The sequence below is a fragment of the Coregonus clupeaformis genome, chromosome 28 (genome assembly GCF_020615455.1).
Source record: "Coregonus clupeaformis isolate EN_2021a chromosome 28, ASM2061545v1, whole genome shotgun sequence".
Lineage (NCBI taxonomy): Eukaryota > Metazoa > Chordata > Actinopteri > Salmoniformes > Salmonidae > Coregonus > Coregonus clupeaformis.
The window spans coordinates 7033512-7052772 of NC_059219.1; the positions used below are offsets into that span (position 1 = coordinate 7033512).

At 44.3% G+C, this 19261-nt stretch overlaps 1 protein-coding gene across 3 annotated transcripts in view; it reads right to left on the minus strand.

Annotated features, from left to right (window-relative positions):
* The window catches only part of LOC121542675 (acyl-CoA-binding domain-containing protein 7-like), a 43017-nt gene that overhangs the window by 7350 nt on the left and 16406 nt on the right, over positions 1–19261 (minus strand). For 2 of the 3 annotated variants that reach the window (XM_045208532.1, XM_041852160.2), the window contains exon 1: positions 6948–7097. The exons of the other annotated variant lie outside the window; for it this stretch is intronic. The gene's annotated coding sequence lies outside the window, so the exon portion shown is untranslated. Of the gene's footprint in view, positions 1–6947; positions 7098–19261 lie in introns of those variants that run through there. 3 annotated transcript variants of the gene reach the window in all.

Consider the following 19261-nt stretch of genomic DNA (forward strand, 5'->3'; position numbering starts at 1 on the left):
GAAAGGTTTGGGCTACTACATGATACTCACATTTTTCCTGTACCCATCATGAGGTTGCTACAACCTAGCCTATGAATGAAAGTTTACAACGTAGGTGCACAGGTCGAGAGAATTGAGTAATCAAGGTGACAGACAGTGACACATTCAATACTGCCTTGCTAACTCTTGCCTGCATTTAACTGATCTAGGGCGTAATCATTAGTCCAACAGTTGCAAATGAGAGTTTTTATTGAACAAACTCAGGAATTTGTTTATCCCCGTTTCGTTCCGTTTTCTTCCGTTTAAGATTTTTTTTCCCACAGAATCGGCGGAATGAATACACCCCTGATCACACGCAAACACAGTTCACTTTCATAGCCACATAAAAACTGCATGATCACTTTGCTCGTTGTGTATTATATATATATATATATATATATATATATATATATACAGTTGAAGTCGGAAGTTTACATACACCTTAGCCAAATACATTTAAACTCAGTTTTTCACAATTCCTGACATTTAATCCTAGTAAAAATTCCCTGTCTTAGGTCAGTTAGGAACACCACTTTATTTTAAGAATGTGAAATCTCAGAATAATAGTAGAGAGAATGATTTATTTCAGGGCTTTGTGATGGCCACTCCAATACCTTGACTTTGTTGTCCTTAAGCCATTTTGTCACAACTTTGCAAGTATGCTTGGGGTCATTGTCCATTTGAAAGACCCATTTGCGACCAAGCTTTAACTTCCTGACTGATGTCTTGAGATGTTGCTTCAATATATCCACATAATTTTCCTTCCTCATGATGCCATCTATTTTGTGAAGTGCACCAGTCCCTCCTGCAGCAAAGCACCCTCACAGCATGATGCTGCCACCGCCATGCTTCACGGTTGGGATGGTGTTCTTCGGCTTGCAAGCAACCCCTTTTTCCTTCAAACATAACGATGGTCATTATGGCCAAACAGTTCTATTTTTGTTTCATTAGACCAGAGGACATTTCTCCAAAAAGTACGATCTTTGTCCCCATGTGCAGTTGCAAACCGTAGTCTGGATTTTTTATGGCGGTTTTGGAGCAGTGGCTTCTTCCTTGCTGAGCGGCCTTTCAGGTTATGTCAATATAGGACTCGTTTTACTGTGGATATAGATACTTTTGTACCTGTTTCCTCCAGCATCTTTCCAAGGTCTTTTGCTGTTGTTATGGGATTGATTTGCACTTTTTGCACCAAAGTACGTTCATCTCTAGGAGACAAAACGCGTCTCCTTCCTGAGCGGTATGATGGCTGTGTGGTCCCATGGTGGTTGTACTTGCGTACTATTGTTTGTACAGATGAACGTGGTAACTTCAGGCATTTGGAAATTGCTCCCAAGGATGAACCAGACTTGTGGAGGTCTACAATTCTTTTTCTGAGGTCTTGGCTGATTTCTTTTGATTTTCCCATGATGTCAAGCAAAGAGGCACTGAGTTTGAAGGTAGGCCTTGAAATACATCCACAGGTACACCTCCAATTCACTCAAATGATGTCAATTAGCCTATCAGAAGCTTCTAAAGCCATGACATCATTTTCTGGAATTTTCCAAGCTGTTTAAAGGCACAGTCAACTTAGTGTATGTAAACTTCTGACCCACTGGAATTGTGATAAAGTGAATTATAAATGAAATAATGTGTCTGTAAACAATTGTTGGAAAAATTACTTGTGTCATGCACAAAGTAGATGTCCTAACCGACTTGCCAAAACGATAGTTTGTTAACAAGAAATTTGTGGAGTGGTTGAAAAACGAGTTTTAATGACTCCAACCTAAGTGTATGTAAACTTCCGACTTCAACTGTATATATATACAGTGGGGGAAAAAAATATTTAGTCAGCCACCAATTGTGAAAGTTCTCCCACTTAAAAAGATGAGAGAGGCCTGTAATTTTCATCATAGGTACACGTCAACTATGACAGACAAATTGAGAAAAAAAAATCCAGAGAATCACATTGTAGGATTTTTAAAGAATTTATTTGCAAATTATGGTGGAAAATAAGTATTTGGTCACCTACAAACAAGCAAGATTTCAGGCTCTCACAGACCTGTAACTTCTTCTTTAAGAGGCTCCTCTGTCCTCCACTCGTTACCTGTATTAATGGCACCTGTTTGAACTTGTTATCAGTATAAAAGACACCTGTCCACAACCTCAAACAGTCACACTCCAAACTCCACTATGGCCAAGACCAAAGAGCTGTCAAAGGACACCAGAATCAAAATTGTAGACCTGCACCAGGCTGGGAAGACTGAATCTGCAATAGGTAAGCAGCTTGGTTTGAAGAAATCAACTCTAGGAGCAATTATTAGGAAATGGAAGACATACAAGACCACTGATAATCTCCCTCAATCTGGGGCTCCACGCAAGATCTCACCCCGTGGGGTCAAAATGATCACAAGAACGGTGAGCAAAAATCCCAGAACCACACGGGGGAACCTAGTGAATGACCTGCAGAGAGCTGGGACCAAAGTAACAAAGCCTACCATCAGTAACACACTACGCCGCCAGGAACTCAAATCCTGCAGTGCCAGACGTGTCCCCCTGCTTAAGCCAGTACATGTCCAGGCCCGTCTGAAGTTTGCTAGAGTGCATTTGGATGATCCAGAAGAGGATTGGGAGAATGTCATATGGTCAGATGAAACCAAAATATAACTTTTTTGGTAAAAACTCAACTCGTCGTGTTTGGAGGACAAAGAATGCTGAGTTGCATCCAAAGAACACCATACCTACTGTGAAGCATGGGGGTGGAAACATCATGCTTTGGGGCTGTTTTTCTGCAAAGGGACCAGGACGACTGATCCGTGTAAAGGAAAGAATGCGGCCATGTATCGTGAGATTTTGAGTGAAAACCTCCTTCCATCAGCAAGGGCATTGAAGATGAAATGTGGCTGGGTCTTTCAGCATGACAATGATCCCAAACACACCGCCCGGGCAACAAAGGAGTGGCTTCGTAAGAAGAATTTCAAGGTCCTGGAGTGGCCTAGCCAGTCTCCAGATCTCAACCCCATAGAAAATCTTTGGAGGGAGTTGAAAGTCCGTGTTGCCCAGCGACAGCCCCAAAACATCACTGCTCTAGAGGAGATCTGCATGGAGGAATGGGCCAAAATACCAGCAACAGTGTGTGAAAACCTTATGAAGACATACAGAAAACGTTTGACCTGTGTCATTGCCAACAAAGGGTATATAACAAAGTATTGAGAAACTTTTGCTATTGACCAAATACTTATTTTCCACCATAATTTGCAAATAAATTCATAAAAAATCCTACAATGTGATTTTCTGGATTTTTTTTCCTCATTTTGTCTGTCATAGTTGACGTGTACCTATGATGAAAATTACAGGCCTCTCTCATATTTTTAAGTGAGAGAACTTGCACAATTGGTGGCTGACTAAATACTTTTTTCCCCCCACTGTATATATATATATATATATATATACACACATACACACACTACCAGTCAAAGGTTTGGATACACATACACACACTACCAGTCAAAGGTTTGGACACACCTACTCATTGAAGGGTTTTTCTTTATTTTTACTATTCTTTACATTGTAGAATACTGTGGGCTCTCGTTCTCCGTGGCCGACGTGAGTAAGACATTTAAGCATGTTAATCCTCGCAAGGCTGCCGGCCCAGACGGCATCCCTAGCCCCGTCCTCAGAACACGTGCAGACCAGCTGGCTGGAGTGTTTACATACATATTCAATTTCTCCCCATCCCAGTCCGCTGTCCCCACTTGCTTCAAGATGTCCGCCATTGTTCCTGTACCCAAGAAAGCAAAAGGTAACTGAACTAAATGACTATCGCTCCGTAGCACCCACTTCTGTCATCATTAAGTGCTTTGAGAGGCTAGTTAAGGATCATATCACCTCTCTCTTACCTGACACCCTAGACCCACTTCAATTTGCTTATCGCCCCAATAGAGCCACAGACGATGCAATCGCCATTGCACTGCACACTGCCCTATCCCATCTGGACAAGAGGAATACCTACGTCAGAATGCTGTTCATTGACTATAGCTCAGCCTTCAACACCATAGTACCCTCCAACCTCATCATTAAGCTTGGGCCCTGGGTCTGAACCCCGGCCTGTGCAACTGGGTCCTGGACTTCCTGACAGGCCGCCCCAAGGTGGTGAAGGTAGGAAACACTTCTACTTCGCTGATCCTCAACACAGGGGCCCCACAAGGGTGCGTGCTCAGCCCCCTCATGTACTCCCTACTCACCCATGACTGCGTGGCCACACACGCCTCCAACTCAATCATCAAGTTTGCAGACAACACAACAGTAGTAGGCCTGATTACCAACAATGATGAGACAGCCTACAGGGAGGAGGTGAGGGCCCTGGCAGAGTGGGGCCAGGAAAATAACCTCTCCTTCAACGTCAACAAAACGAAGGAGCTGATCTTGGACTTCAGGAAACAGCAGAGGGAGCACGCCCCCATCCACATCGACGAGACCGCAGTGGAGACGGTGGAAAGCTTCAAGTTCCTTGGCGTGCACATCACTGACAATCTGAAATGGTCTACCCACACAGACAGTGTGGTGAAGAAGGCGCAACTGCGCCTCTTCAACCTCAGGAGGCGGAAGAAATTCGGCTTGGCCCCTAAGACCCTCAAACTTTTACAGATGCACAATTGAGAGCTTCCTGTCGGGCTGTATCACCACCTGGTACGGCAACTGCACCGCCCGCAACCGCAGGGCTCTCCAGAGGATGGTACGGTCTGCCCAACGCATCAGCTTGGGGCACACTGCCTGCCCTCCAGGACACCTACAGCACCCGATGTCACAGGAACCACCCGAGCCACGGCCTGTTTACCCCGCTATCATCCAGAAGGCGAGGTCAGTACAGGTGCATCAAAGCTGGGACCGAGAGAATGAAAAACAGCTTCTATCTCAAGGTCATGAGACTGTTAAATAGCCATCACTAGCTGGCTACCACTCGGTTACTCAACCCTGCACCTTAGAGGCTGCTGCCCTATATACATAGACATGGAATCACTGGCCACTTTAAATAATGGAACACTAGTCACTTTAATAATGTTTACATACTGATTTACTCATCTCATATCTATATACTGTATTTTATTCTACTGTATTTAGTCAATGCCACTCCGACATTGCTCGTCCTAATATTTATATATTTCTTAATTCCATTTCTTTACTTTTAGATGTGTGTATTGTTAGATACTACTGCACTGTCGGAGCTAGGAACACAAGCATTCCGCTACACCCGCAATAACATCTGCTAAATATGTGTATGTGACCAATAAAATGTTATTTGATATAAATAATCTGGCTACATAACCATATGATCAAACATAGTTAGCTAGCCAGTTCTGCTTTCTGCAGAAACAAGTACACTAACAGGCTCTTGTATTGCTTTCACCCTTCAGAAAGTATTCATACCCCTTAACTTATTCCACATTTTGTTACAGCCTAAATTCAAAATGGATTAAATATGTTTTACCCATTTACACACACACACACACACACACACACAATACCCCATAATGACAAAGTGAAAACATGTTTTTAGAATTTGCAAATTTATTGAAAAAGGAATACAGAAATCTAATTTAAGTAAGTATTCACACCCCTTTGCTATGACACTCCAAATCAGCTCAGGTGCATCCAATTTCCTTTGCTCATCCTTGAGTCCACCTGTGGCCATTTCAATTGTTTGGACCTGATTTAGAAAGAAACACACCGGTTTATATAAGGTCCCACAGTTGACAGTGCATGTCAGAGCAGAAACTATACCATGAAGTCCAAGGAACTGTCTGTACATCTCCGAGATAGAATTGTGATGAGGCATATATCTGGGGAAGGGTATAAAACTATTTCTAGAGTGTTGAAAGTTTCCAAGAGCACAGTGGTCTCCATCATTGGGAAATGGAAAACATTTGGAACTACCCAGACTCTGCCTAAACTGACCGTTCGACCAAACTAAGCAACCAGGCAAGAATGACAACTGACAGAACTAGAGTTCCTTGGCTGAGATGGGAGAACCTGCCAGAAAGACAACAGTTTCTATAGCACTTCACCAATCTGGGCTTTATGGGAGAGTGGCCAGACTGAAGCCACTCCTGATTAAAAAAGGCACATGACAGCAGGCCTGGAGTTTGCAAAAAGGCATGTAAAAGACAGAGCATAGATCAAACTATTCTCTAGTCTGATGAGATAAAAATGTAACTCTTTGGCCTGATTGCAAAGCGCTATGTCTGGAGAACCAGGCACAGCTAGCTCATCACCCGTCTAACATCATCCCTACTGTGAAGCATTGTGGTGGCAGCATCATGCTATGGGAATGCTTTTCAGCGGCAGGGACCGAGACTGGTGAAGACAGATTGAACAATGAATGGAGCCAAATCCTTGACGAGAACCTGCTTCAGAGTGCAAACTACCTTAGACTGGGGCGAAGATTTACGTTCCAACAGGACAATGACCCCAAACATACAGCCAAAGCAATGCTGGAATGGCTTCAGAACAAGAATGTTAAAGTCCTTGAGGGGCCAGCCAAATCCCAGACTTTAATCCCATTGAAAATCTGTGGAAAGACTGAAATTGCTGTTCAAAGCCACTCCCAATCTAGTTTGAGAAATTCTGCAAGGATGAATGGGAGAAAATACCCAAATCCAGATGTGCAAAGCTGATACTGCCATGGGGGTGAATACTTATGTAAATTAGGTCTGTATTTCATTTTCAATAAATCTGCAAAGAATTATAAAAACACTTTCACTTTGTCATTGGGGTATTGTGTGTGTAGATGGGTGAGAATATTTAAAACATTTTTAATTCAGGCTGCAACACAACAAAATGTGGAATAAATTAAGAGGTATGAATACTTTCTGAAGGCAATTTTGGTCAGATTCAGTTTGCAGTCCGATCGAAGCGCGGTTTCTTAATCCCACAAACATGACAAGCAAATTTACCTTAGTATTTTGCGAATTCCGATATGTCTTCCATGCAAAATAAAAATTATGTTGCGGATATTATCTACACTGCGGAAGAAGGCGACAGTACTGTTATGTTGTCCATCTCGTGGTGTATGTAGCACTTCTCGTCACCTTTCCCCCAGTAAACAGACTGCCAAGACCCGGAAAAGAGGACACTGCGCATGCGTTAAATGGTGAATTTATTACACTTTACCGGACTTTGCTTATTCATTCTTCCATGGATATCTAACTCCGACTGAGATTCGTCTTATAACATCAATTATATTTTTTATCTTTACATTAATTAAATATTATATTTAATCATTATTAAAGTGTTAAACTGAGGTGCAGTACTGCCGAGGCCCAAATGTTGCTCGTACCTGGGTTGCAAAATCAGATCCTGGTGCATTCAATATTAGATCCTTGTGCATGACCTGCCATTACAGTGTATATGAAACATCACACAAACTAGGTGTGATCAGTGATGATCATGACACCGTACAGAAACAGCATTTTAACGTTACACATTTAATGTACAATGGGTTGTACCATAACTGCGTATAGTAAAAAAAATATATATATATAAAACCTCAAGGACGAGTTTCCCAGACAGATTATGCCTAGTCCTGCAATGAAAAGCATGTCCATTGAACTGCATTTTAGTCCAGGACTAGGTTCAATCAGGTTCTGGCAAGCCGGAACAATTCAAAGGTCAAAGACAGAACATGAGGATAACTCATAGGAAGAATCTCAATTGCATACTCCTCACGTCCTCTCGCCTCGCCTCCTTCTCAAAACCCATTGGATGAGAAAGCCTGAAGTCCCATCCCACTGACCTTCTCCTCCAATGGGTTTTGAGAAGGTGCGAGGACGGAGGTGTATGCAATTGAGATTCTCCCATAGTCTTAGCTGGACATATCATCATTGTCTGTCCCATTATGGCGTCTGTGAGAGCATTGGTAGCGTCAATGAGGCCATCTACATTTTGATGTAGTCCACTTTCTTCTTCTACTACTTCTATGAGTTGACAAACAAACTGGAAGGGTGCACACTGCTAGTCTGGGTACCAGTCTTTTTAGCTAACATTCCACTCCTTGCTACTCCTGTCATTTGCCAAAGAGACTGGCTTTTTGGAAATCTCAACGTTCAATAGAGAGCAATAGTAATGTCGTATTTTTGTAGGCACTAACGGAGGCCAACTGCCTATTGGGAAAGGAATGGGGGTTTGAGGGTTTTTGGATAAACACACCAAAAATAAGGTCTGACACCATACAGAGTACAAAAACAGCATGATTTTAAGGCAACATTACACATTTAATGAACAATGGGTTTTACCAGAACTGTGTTTTAGTAAAATATATATATATATAAAGCCTAAAGGAAAGGTTTCCCCAGACACAGATTATGCCTAGTCCTGCAATTGAAAGCATATCCATTGAACTGCATTTTAGTCCAGGATTAGGTTTCAATCAGGTTCTGGGAATCCAGAACAGTTCAAAGTTCAAAGACAGAACATGAGGATAACTAATTCTAGTGCCAGGAGATGTTTCCTGCTCTTAGTCTTGAGTCATATTCACTAGGAACAAATCAGAAGCATACGGGCCAAAATGGTGAGGCAGTACCTGAACTTGCCCAATAACAAACGCTTGTTTTCATTATTGGTTACAAAACGTTTTGCTACGGTGTGCACTAATGAATACAACCTTTGTCTCTCTGTCCACCCAGCTCTCCAACAGCAGTGCCTTCAACTAGTCTGTCCTGTAGGCCTCTGCTAGTGACTACCTCCTCTTCCTCTCCCCCCTCCTCTTCCTCTCCCTTTACTACTCCCCATCATCTTCTCCTCCTCTGGGTCACTCTCTCGCTGCCTCTCCTCCTCCTCCTCCTCCTCCTCAGGATCATCATTGCGCTGGCGCTTCCTCTTCCTCTGTTTCTCCTCCACTCTCTTTGCTCCCTCTCCTCCAGCCCACATCTCCCACTCAGTCCAGAAGGTTATCTCTACCTGATGCCAAGGCTTCCTCTGCCCCACCTCCCCTCCCTCCTGCACAGTCCTGCCATCTGTCTCCCCCCTCTCCCCAACTCCTGGTCCTTCATCAGGGTCCAGCCCTGAGTCTTGGCTGTGGTAGCGTGTGACGTGGTTCTTGAGGCTGACGTTGTGGTTGAAGCTCTTGTCGCAGCGCTGGCATTGGAAGGGCCTCTCCCCAGTGTGGACGCGCAGGTGGGACTTCAGCTGGCTGAGCTGGGCAAAGGCACGCTGGTACACCTGGCACCCAGGAAAGAGCAACATGGACCATGTAAATACAATAATTCTGGTTTAAATAAAAATGTGAAGCTTCTTGTTTATAGTAAATAGCCCTCTTCAAAATAAGTAATTGAAACAGACACTTCAGTTGCATGTAATTGAAACCCTGCCCCTCCCTCCAGACCTGGCACTTGAAGGGCTTGTCGTCACTGTGGGACAGCTCATGCCTCTCCAGGAGGTGACCTTTGGCGAATTCCTTGTAACATGTGTGGCAGATGTGTCTCTTGGACTCATGCTCTCTGAGATGGCGATTCCGTATGAGGATGTTGTCAAACTTCAGTGGGCACTCTGAGCAGCTGTAGCATCTGTGACCTTTTAATCTTTTGAATCTGTGGGTCTTCTCGTGGGTCAGCTTGTCCGGCCGCGTCCTGAAGGATTGGAGGCAGAACTTACAGGGAAACATAAGGTCCTGACGGTGTAGCCTCCGGTGCTGCTTGAGGCCGAGTTCACTCGCACAACCCTGCCCACAGTCTGGACAGCGGACCATGAACTTGTGTTCACACTTATGGTGTTTCAGCCTGGTGGTGTACAGGACGCCACATTCAGGACAGAGGACCATATTATGTTTTTTGGAGTATTTGAATTTCTGCCGGATGCTGGCAACGTTTCCAGAGCCCAGTTCTCCAGCGGCACCGCTGAACGACTCCTGGTCCTGCTGGTCTCTCTGGGGTGATGATGAAGATGATCCATCAGAGTCTTCAGCAGACACGTCCAAACCACTCTCTCCTGTAGGCTGCTGCAATTGCCTTCCTCCTCCTCCTCCTCCTCCTCCGCTCCCCCCTCTCCCCCTGCCTCTCCCCCCTCTCCCCCTGCCTCTCCCCCTGCCTCTCAACCTACTACCCGTTGGTTTCTTCTCTTCTGGGTCAAAGTCAGAGTCACTCTCTATCAGTCCCTCTTCCTTCTCCTCCTCCTCTGGGTCAAATTCAGAGTCATTCTCTCTCTGTCCCTCTTCCTCATCTGTCTCTTCACCCTCCATCTCACACTCACCACCCTCCCCCTCACACCCATCTGCAGCCACCTGCTTCTTCTCTCCTTCTCTGTCTATCTGAGAGGTTTGGCTTTCAGAGTCCTCAGGCTCTATAGAGTATATTGTCACCTCAATAGAGGCCTGCTGCTCAGCACCATTCTCCTGTTGTTTACCTCCTAGGGACTTTCCCCTTCTCTCCTCTCCTCCCTCATTCTCCTGTGAGGACAGGCCATTCTCCTCCTGGCTTTGTGCACTGTCCGTCTCACTGTCCAACACCAGGTCATTCTCCTCCTGGCTTTGTGCACTGTCCAACACCACCTCAGTCACTTTCTTGCTCTCCTCTGCTCCTTTGTTCCCCTCCTTCTCCCTCACCAAGGACGTACCACTTCCCCCTGGTCTTGGTGGCTGGTCTACAGTCACCTCCATCTCCAGAGAGCCAGTCAGCGCCAGGGCCTCATATGCGTCCTCAGACGGAAGGGCCACTTGCACATCCGCAACCTAAGCAAGGAATACACCATTATTGGAGTTATAATTCTGTCTTTTATTTTTAATAAAATAACTAGAGATACCACAGAATAGAAATAACTGAAGTTAGTTATTTCACAATATCAACTGTTAATCCTTAAATACCCACCTGGGTGTTCTGTGGCTCCTCCCCATTTCCTCTGTGTGTCTGGACAGCAGACACGTTGCTTGCCCATGTCCTGAGGTGGTTGCAGCTCTGGCAGTGTTGGGTCACAGAGAGGCACGTCCTGTCTCCCTGCGTCTGGATCACACTCTCACGCATGCACTGCTCACACCACTGAAACAGCTGCAGCAGGCAGTCAATGTTCACTATAATATCTTCTGGGGAGGGAGGGGGGGCAGCAGCTTGTGGAGGGGGGGCAGCTAACCTGGGTCAAATACAAAAAAGAACGGGTGATTTCCTGCCACTATTGGCTCTTGCAAATTCATAAACATTAGCATATTTGGAAGAGACAGATGGAATGTTCCTCATTCCTTCACATCATCACGCAATCTTATCTTCTAGTAACATGCATTGACTAAATACACTACATGACCAAATGTGTGTGGACACCTGCTCGTTTAACATCTCATTCCAAAATCATGGGCATTAATATGGAGTTGGTCCCACGTTTGCTACTATAACAACCTTCACTCTTCTGGGAAGACTTTCCACTAGATGTTGGAACATTGCTGCAGGGTCTTGCTTCCATTCAACCACAAGCATTAGTGAGGTCAGGCACTGATGTTGGGCGATTAGGCCTGGCTCGCAGTCGGCGTTCCAATTCATCCCAAAGGTGTTCAATTGAGTTGAGGTCAGGGCTCTGTGCAGGCCAGTCAAGTTCTTCCACACCGATCGACAAACCATTTCTGTATGGACCTCGCTTTGTGCATGGGGGCATTGTCATGCTGAAACAGGAAAGGGCCTTCCCCAAACTGTTACCATAAAGTTGGAAGCACGGAATCATCTTGAATGTCATTGTATGCTGTAGCATTAAGATTTCCCTTCACTGGAACTAAGGGGCCTAGCCCAAACCATGAAAAACAGCCCTACATTATTACTCCTATACCAAATGCACAGTTGGCACTATGCATTGGGGCAGGTAGCGTTCTCCTGGCATCGGCCAAACCCAGATTCATCCGTCGGACTGCCAGATGGTGAAGCGTGATTCATCACTCCAGAGAAGGCGTTTCCACTGCACCAGAGTCCAATGGCAGCAAGCTTTACACCACTCCAGCCGGCGTATGGCATTGCGTAGGGTGATCTTAGGCTTGTGTGCGGCTGCCTGGCCTTAGAAACCCATTTCATTAAGCTCCTGACAAACAGTTATTGTGCTGACGTTGCTTCCAGAGGCAGTTTGGAACTCAGTAGGGAGTGTTGCAACAAACGATTTTTACGCGCTACGCACTTCAGCACTCGTGGTCCCGTTCTTGTGTGGCCTACCACTTCGCGGCTGAGCTGTTGTTGCTCCTAGACATTTCCACTTCACAATAACAGCGCTTACAGTTGACCAGGGCAGCTCTAGCAGGGCAGAAATTTGACGAACTGACTTGTGGGAAAGGTGGCATCCTATGACAGCGCCACATTGAAAGTCACTGAGCTCTTCAGTAATGCCAATGAGTATCTATGGAGATTGCATGGCTGTGTGCTCGATTTTATAGACCTGTCAGCAACGGGTGTGGCCGAATTCACGAATTTGAAGGGGTGTCCACATACTTTTGTATATACAGTGCATTCGGAAAGTATTCAGACCCCTTGACTTTTTCCACTTTTGTTACGTTACAGCCTTATTCTAAAATTGATTAAATAACATCTAATCTACACACAATACCCCATAATGACAAAGCGAAAACAGGTTTTTAGACATTTTTGCAAATGTATTAAAAATAAAAAACCTACCTTATTTACTTAAGTATTCAGACCCTTTGCTATGAGACTCAAAATTGGGCTCAGGTGCATCCTGTTTCCATTGATCATCCCTGAGATGTTTCTACAACTTGATTGGAGTCCACCTGTGGTAAATTCAATTGATTGGACATGATTTGGAAAGGCACACACCTGTCTATATAAAGGTCCCACAGTTGACAGTGCATGTCAGAGCAAAAAACAAGCCATGAGGTCAAAGGAAGCCACGAGACAGGATTGTGTCTAGGCAAAGACCTGGGGAAGGGTACCAAAACATTTCTACATTGAAGGTCCTCAAGCATTGTGGTCCTCTGTAGCTCAGCTGGTAGAGCACAGCGCTTGTAACGCCAAGGTAGTGGGTTCGATCCCCGGGACCACCCATACACAAAAATGTATGCACGCATGACTTTGGATAAAAGCGTCTGCTAAATGGCATATTATTATTATATTAAGAACACAGTGGCCTCCGTCATTCTTAAATGGAAGAAGTTTGGAACCACCAAGACTCTTCCTAGAGCTGGCAACCCAGCCAAACTGAGTAATCGGGGGAGAAGGGCCTTGGTCAGGGAGGTGACCAAGAACCCGATGGTCACTCTGACATAGCTCCAGAGTTCCTCTGTGGAGATGGGAGAACCTTCCAGAAGGACAACCATCTCTGCAGCACTCCACCAATCAGGCCTTTATGGTAGAGTGACCAGACGAAAGCCACTCCTCAGCCCGCTTGGAGTTTGCCAAAAGGCACCTAAAGGACTCTCAGACCATAAGAAACAAGATTCTCTGGTCTGATGAAGCCAAGATTGAACTCTTTGGCCTGAATGCCAAGCGTCTGGAGAAAACCTGGCACCATCCCTACGGTGAAGCATGGTGGTGGCAGCATCATGCTGTGGGGATGTTTTTCAGCGGCAGGGACTGGGAGACTAGTCAGGATCGAGGGAAAGATGAACGGAGCAAAGTACAGAGAGATCATTGATGAAAACCTGCTCCAGAGTGCTCAGGACCTCAGACTGGGACGAAGGTTCACCTTCCAACAGGACAACAACCCTAAGCACACAGTCAAGACAACGCAGGAGTGGCTTCGGGACAAGTCTCTGAATGTCCTCGAGTGGCCCAGCCAGAGCCCGGACTTGAACCCGATCGAACATCTCTGGAGAGAAAATAGCTGTGCAGCGACGCTCCCATTCCAACCGGACAGAGCGGATCTGAGAGCGGATCTGAGAGGATCTGCAGAGAAGAATGGAAGAAACTCCCCAAATACAGGTGTGCCAAGCTTGTAGCGTCATACCCAAGAAGACTCAAGGCTGTTATTGCTGCCAAAGGTTCTTCAACAAAGTATTGAGTAAAGGGTCTGAATACTTATGTAAATGTGATATTTCCGTTTATTTTTAATAAATCTGCAAAAAATTCTACAAACCAGTTTTTGCTTTGTCATTATGGGGTATTGTGTGTAGATTGAGGGGAAAAAACGATTTAATCCATTTTAGAATAAGGCTGTAACGTAACAAAATCTGGAAAAAGTCAATGGGTCTGAATACTTTCCGAATGCACTGCATAGTGTATTTCAATAAGAGTCCCATATAGCCACCTAGTCTATAAATTTCAACTTGAACACTGAGTGGTGCAGTGCGTTTGGCTCGGTAGTCTCTCGGAACAAAATAATCCAGTTTCCAGCGTGCACATGAGATTTGAGTGCCGAGATTAGCTGCTTTAGAAAGAGTAAAATAATCACAACACGTTATTAAACTGGTAGACTGCAGAAAAAAAACTATTACTGGTCAAGCAAAATACAAAGCCTCTTCTGCATCTGTAGGCATATCTCTCTATCGGGTTTCTTGTTTAAATTTTGTATTTATTTCTTTTAAAGAAACACTTAGATATACCAACACAGGACAATAACAAAACAAAATGATACATCCAGAAATATGTATATATTGTGCCTAATCAAAGTCAAGTTCTTACAGCGCCTTCAGAAAGTATTCATACCCCTCGACTTATTCCACATTTTGCCTGAATTGCAAAAAATTAAATAACCCATCTACACACAATACCCCATAATGACAAAGTGAAAACATGTTTTTGAAATGTCTGCAAATTTATTGAAAGTCAAATACAAATCTCATTTACATAAGTATTCACACCCCTTTGCTATGACACACCATATTGAGCTCAGGTGCATACAATTTCCTTTGATCATCCTTGAGATGTCACTACAACTTGATTGGAGTCCACCCTTGGCCAATTCAATTGTTTGGACATGATTTAGAAAGAAACACACCTGTCCATATAAGGTCCCACAGTTGACTGTGCATGTCAGAGCAGAAACTATACCATGAAGTCCAAGGAACTGTCTGTAGATCAAAGATATAATTGTGATGAGGCATACAGTGAGGGAAAAAAGTATTTGATCCCCTGCTGATTTTGTACGTTTGCCCACTGACAAAGAAATGATCAGTCTATCATTTTAATGGTAGGTTTATTTGAACAGTGAGAGACAGAATAACAACAACAAAATCCAGAAGAACGCATGTCAAAAATTTTATAAATTGATTTGCATTTTAATGAGGGAAATAAGTATTTGACCCCCTCTCAATCAGAAAGATTTCTGGCTCCCAGGTGTCTTTTATACAGGTAACGAGCTGAGATTAGGAGCACACTCTTAAAGGGAGTGCTCCTAATCTCAGCTTGTTACCTGTATAAAAGACACCTGTCCACAGAAGCAATCAATTAATCAGATTCCAAACTCTCCACCATGGCCAAGACCAAAGAGCTCTCCAAGGATGTCAGGGACAAGATTGTAGACCTACACAAGCCTGGAATGGGCTACAAGACCATCGCCAAGCAGCTTGGTGAGAAGGTGACAACAGTTGGTGCGATTATTCGCAAATGGAAGAAACACAAAAGAACTGTCAATCTCCCTCGGCCTGGGGCTCCATGCAAGTTCTCACCTCGTGGAGTTGCAATGATCATGAGAACGGTGAGGAATCAGCCCAGAACTACACGGGAGGATATTGTCAATGATCTCAAGGCAGCTGGGACCATAGTCACCAAGAAAACAATTGGTAATACACTACGCCGTGAAGGACTGAAATCCTGCAGCGCCCGCAAGGTCCCCCTGCTCAAGAAAGCACATATACAGGCCCGTCTGAAGTTTGCCAATGAACATCTGAATGATTCAGAGGAGAACTGGGTGAAAGTGTTGTGGTCAGATGAGACCAAAATGGAGCTCTTTGGCATCAACTCAACTCGCCGTGTTTGGAGGAGGAGGAATGCTGCCTATGACCCCTTGAACACCATCCCCACCGTCAAACATGGAGGTGGAAACATTATGCTTTGGGGGTGTTTTTCTGCTAAGGGGACAGGACAACTTCACCGCATCAAAGGGACGATGGACGGGGCCATGTACCATCAAATCTTGGGTGAGAACCTCCTTCCCTCAGCCAGGGCATTGAAAATGGGTTGTGGATGGGTATTCCAGCATGACAATGACCCAAAACACATGGCCAAGGCAACAAAGGAGTGGCTCAAGAAGAAGCACATTAAGGTCCTGGAGTGGCCTAGCCAGTCTCCAGACCTTAATCCCATAGAAAATCTGTGGAGGGAGCTGAAGGTTCGAGTTGCCAAACGTCAGGCTCGAAACCTTAATGACTTGGAGAAGATCTGCAAAGAGGAGTGGAACAAAATCCCTCCTGAGATGTGTGCAAACCTGGTGGCCAACTACAAGAAACGTCTGACCTCTGTGATTGCCAACAAGGGTTTTACCACCAAGTACTAAGTCATGTTTTGCAGAGGGGTCAAATACTTATTTCCCTCATTAAAATGCAAATCAATTTATAACATTTTTGACATGCGTTTTTCTGGATTTTTTTGTTGTTATTCTGTCTCTCACTATTCAAATAAATCTACCATTAAAATTATAGACTGATCATTTCTTTGTCAGTGGGCAAACGTACAAAATCAGCAGGGGATCAAATACTTTTTTCCCTCACTGTATATCTGAGGAAGGGTATAAAACAATTTCTAGAGTGTTGAAAGTTTCCAAGAGCACAGTGGTCTCCATCATTGGGAAATTGAAAAAATATGGAACTACCCAGACTCTGCCTAGAGCTGGCCGTCTGACCAAACTGAGCAAGAAGGACCTTGGTCAGGGAGGTGACCAAGAACCTAATGACCACTCTGACAAAACTACAGAGTTCCTTGGCTGAGATGGGAGAACCTGCCAGAAAGACAACAGTTTCTATAGCACTTCACCAATCTGGGCTTTATGGGAGTGTGGCCAGACAGAAGTCACTCCTGAGAAAAAAGGCACATGACAGCACGCCTGGAGTTTTCAAAAAGGCACGTGAAAGACTGAGCATAAGGCAGAAGATTCTGTGGTCTGATGAGACAAATGGATCACTTTGGGCTGAATGTAAAGCCCTATGTCTGGAGAAAACTAGGCACAGCTCATCACCTGCCTAACACCATCCCTACCGTGAAGCATGGTGGTGGCTGCATCATGCTATGGGGATGCTTTTCAGCAGCAGGGACTGGGAGACTGGTAAGGATAGCGGGAACAATGAATGGAGTGCAAATTACCTTAGACTTGGGTGAAGATTTACATTCCAACAGGACAATGACCCCAAGCATACAGCCAAAGCAACGCTGGAATTGCTTCAGAACAAGAATGTGAAAGTCCTTGAGTGGCCCAGCCAAAGCCCAGACTTGAATCCCATTGAAAATCTGTGGAAAGACTTGAAGATTGCTGTTCAAGTCGTCCCCATCTAACTTAACAAAGTTTGAGAAAATCTGCAAGGAAGAATGGGAGAAAATCCCCAAATCCAGATGTGCCAAGCTGATGCGGATATACCCAAGACGAGAAAGCTGTAATCGCCGCCAAAGGTGCTTCTACAAAGTATTGACTCGTGTGCGCATACTAATATAAATTATATATATATTTCTATTTTATTGTTAATACATTTGCAAAAATGTCTGAAAACATGTTTTCACTTTGTCATTATGGGGTATTGTTTGTAGATGGGTGAGAAAAAAAATCATTTTAATCCATTTTGAATTCAGGCTGTAACAACAAAATGTGGAATAATTCCAGGGTTATGAATACTTTCTGAAGGCACTAACTATGGATGGGATGAAAAAAGGTCAGTATTTGGTTATGAGCTAACAAAACTCCTTATTCCTGATGTTATGAAGGAGATGGCGGAGGACCAGGTGGATTTTGTAATGGCTTCTAGTGGTGGACCTTTTGTTTCAGATGGGGGTCAATTTAGGAAACTCTCAAACACCCAGGGTGTTCATAATAATGGGGATTTTAGATAAGGGGATAATTTCTTAACCCTAGAAAAAAGCAGGTCTTGCATCCTTACAGGTTTAACACTTGACTCATCAATAGCTCTCCAAGCAGCTTTGGATGTTGGGTCGAGGTCATATTCTCAATGACCTCAGTTGAAAGGCCCAGTAGTAATATTTGAAATGGGGAAGGGAAAGCCTTCCGGACAGTTTGGGCCGCTGCAGAGTAGGTTTATCGTATTGTGAGCTTCTTTACCTGCCATATAAATAATGTACATATTGTATCCAGATCTTTTTTAAATGCAGTGCAGAAAAAAGGGACATTTGCAGGTGGTAGGATGCTCATCTTAATTACAGACACTCTGCCTTGTAGAGTCACGTGCAGAGGGTCCCATCGAACTAGATCCTTCTTCATTTGGTCCAGAATGCCAGCATAATTGTTTTTGGTGGTGAGAAGACAGGTGCGATGTAAAGGTCCAGATATGTCAATCCAGAGAGCTCAAACTGAAGACGGAGTGTTGGGGGTCGTGGCGGCAGCCTAGCTGTATGATTTAAAGCAGGGCTGCCCAACCATCTTCCTGGAGATCTACCATCCTGTGGGTTTCAGTCCAACCCTAATTTAATACACACCTGATTCTACTTATTAGCTGCTCAACGACTTTAACTAGCTGAATCAGATATGCTAAATTAGAGTTGGACTGAAAACCTACAGGACGGTAGATCTCCAGGAAGAGGGTTGGGCAGCCCTGATTTAAAGGCATCAAAACTTATTTTGTTCCATTTATTTTGTAACCAGAGAGGGCGCTGAAATGAAATACTTTCATAGCACTGGGTATTGAATTAGACACGTCTGAAATGTACAGCAGTACGTCGTCAGCATAGAGAGAGATGTGGGGTTGAGTTCCATTGCCAGAGATTGGTGATATATCCAGGCTCTGTCTAATGGCTTGAGCCAGATGCTCTAGAAAGAAAATAGGCTGGCACTCAAAGGACAGCCTTACATTTACATTTGAGTCATTTAGCAGATGCTCTTATCCAGAGCGACTTACAGGAGCAATTAGGGTTAAGTGCCTTGCTCAAGAGCACAGACACATTTTTCACCAAGTCTGCTCATGGACCTTTCAGTTACTGGCCCAACACTTTTAAGCGCTAGGCTACCTGCTGCCCACCAGATCCCCTATGAATGGAGAACTTTGGGGTACTAAAATGACCCATCTGTATCCGATCCGCTGGGTTTGAGTAGAAGGTGCATATCATATTGATGACATTTTAAAATGTGAGAATTTTGAATAATACACCTTTTGAGTAGGCCAATTCATATTTTAATGAAGGCCCGCAGAACCAGCTTTACCTGT